Here is a 2,789-nt window from a genome sequence, read left to right as displayed (position 1 = left end):
GATAAATATATACTTGAAAAGTTATATTTATTATGTAATTTTCTTATCCAGCATTTTGAATTGAGTTCCAAAAATTATACAAATGGCTAAATCTCTTTTAGTTTATCTATATATATTTTAAAATAAAAAAAAATAAAATAAAATACACATTACTCTGATTATGAGTATGCATATTTCATGTATATATATTTTTATATATATATTATGTTATTTCCTAATATATGTGTTAGACTGCAGTCAAACTTGTAAAGGTGCTTATCCAATTCTTGCAATTTAAATATTATATACATAAATATTTAGTTATTTGTTGCTGTGTGTACATGGGAGAAAACTACCCTTATATTTAATCAGTTGGGCTTCTATTTTTATCCAATGCTGAACACCATATCTTTAAAAATTATTAGATACTGTTTAAAGGGGAATAATCCTTACATATTTATTGATTATCTCCCATATTAACTTTCTCTTCTATGTATTCAGTGATTTTTATGCTGTATTTTATTTTATTATTATTTCATTGTCATATAATTTAATTTTGGATGTAACACGTCTTCCGATTGGCTGACATTGTTTTGTTTATCAGTTTATAGACATAATTTTGTCATGTGACCTTGACGTCATCAACGTTTTTTCATGATTTACTCCGGTTTAAAATGGAATTCCGAATTAAATTATAAGAAATGACTGTAATATTTTTTCTGTCTATTCGAAATAACATAAAAAAAGTGGTGCACACTTTAAAATAACCTGCTACACGGGTTATTCAGTGTGCACCACATTTTTTATGTTATTTCTTCATAGACAGAAAAAATATTACAGTCATTCCTTAATTATAACAAAAATTATTGTTATCATTGTATGAAATTTAAAACCCACAAGGGTCCATAACTGGAATAATGAAGTATTTCTGTTTCTATAACCCATAGTATAATATGTAATATAGCCATAATACTTGCATTCTAATGAACTTGGTGGTCCAATGTGACAAACCCTTTCAACATCTGGGGCATCAGTTCCCATACCATAGGCTTGAGTTGCAAAAAGCAACTTTATGGATCCATTTGTATCTGCCATGTTCTGTGCTATATTTTTTTTCATCTAAAATTATATCATTAATTACAAATGCAAATGATTTATAATGTTTTCATTTTTGTTTATTATGTGTCAAATACTATTTTATTCAATTCATTGTTTAATGTTTAATACTAATGTTTGAAATATCTTGAATAAAGTGGACATAGCCATTGACGTTATGTCACAATTAAACTGTTATTTTTATATAAACATGTATGCATGTACAAAGATGAACAAGGTCTCTGTCCAAGGCCAAATATTAAAATTAAATCAACGTCAAGAGCACTATATGCATGATGGCTACGAGTATACGACCTCATTAGTTAAAATGAAAATTCAGAATACATGTAGTAACCAATGGATTTCAATGTCATAATCTGTTTGACAATATTATGGATGGGCACATCTAACGATTGGTTTATTTTTTAACTCTTCAAAAGATATAATATCTCTTTAATATGCCCATAAATTTCTTCCAAACCATATTATAAAAATAAAAGAAAAATCTTCTACCTTAAGAATGAGAGTATAATTCAATACAAAAATATGTACAAAAACATCAGACAGAATGAAAATAGAAAAAAAATATGTATACACCTGGAGTCAGTATACCAGATTTTAGGTTTTTTATCCATTACTTCTTTGAAATTTTGCCTGCATTTTACTGGTCTATGTTTGATTTCTTAGTACGTTCAAAAAGGATTGCTATATTAATATTAATTACCTCATCTGTGCAAGATGCATGGAACTGTGACACTGCTGAAAGTATCTCTTGAGTATTATTTACAAGACCGGCTGCCTGTGATACCATGTCATAGCCTATACCACACCATTTGAGCTTTGAATATATTATAGTTTTTGGAACATTCCCAATTTCACTACAAAGTTCCTCAATATAAGGATTAAGTACATCCTGGAATGAACCCTCTGCTGTTGTCTTTCCTCCAGTAAGTGGTAGACGTTTTTTAACTATAATTTTAATGTTGGGTCTATCAACTGGGCCTGATAGTGTAAACACATCTTTCATACAAAGCTGTTGTTGAATTTCTCTCTTCATTTTTGGTGTAGCTGTTGCAGTTAATGCTAGTATTTTAGCTTGTGGTAGTATTGCACGCAGTTTCGAAATATGTCTGAAATCGGGACGAAAATCATGTCCCCATTGAACAACACAATGAGCCTCATCTACTACAATGTGTGAAACATTTTCCCAACTTTTCTGCTTAAAAACATTACAAATTTCTTTTTTCAGAATCTGTTCAGGGTGGCCAAAAACGTACACGAATTTACCATTCTTAAAATCTCTTCCCTCTGGACCTAAAATATAAAAATGAAACAATCTATTGGTACATAAACACCATTTATTTTTAGACATTGATTAATAAGATCAACATGTATTTACAAAATTTTATATTTTTATGAGTATAATTACATTTAATAAATATATGGTTTGTAAAGCAGGAGAGACATTTCAACATGTGCACTCTTGACTTAATAAATGATTAAAGTCATATATTTTAACCTAAAATATAATATTGAACTAATCATTTTTTTTTTTTTTTCAATTTATGTATTATCTGGTAGATAATTCAAAGTGCTACCAAAGTAATTCACACGTGCACAAAAAAAGTAATGGGAAGTACATAGAGCAAAAGACACATCAATGGTTCCTGGTCCCCCAGATTATATCAAGAATCTGTATTATCTGCCACAATGGC

This window comes from Mytilus californianus, unplaced genomic scaffold (genome assembly GCF_021869535.1).
Source record: "Mytilus californianus isolate M0D057914Y unplaced genomic scaffold, xbMytCali1.0.p SCAF_21, whole genome shotgun sequence".
In the NCBI taxonomy this organism is placed as follows: domain Eukaryota; kingdom Metazoa; phylum Mollusca; class Bivalvia; order Mytilida; family Mytilidae; genus Mytilus; species Mytilus californianus.
The sequence above is the reverse complement of the archived record's forward strand: the minus strand, read 5'-3'. Positions refer to the sequence as shown.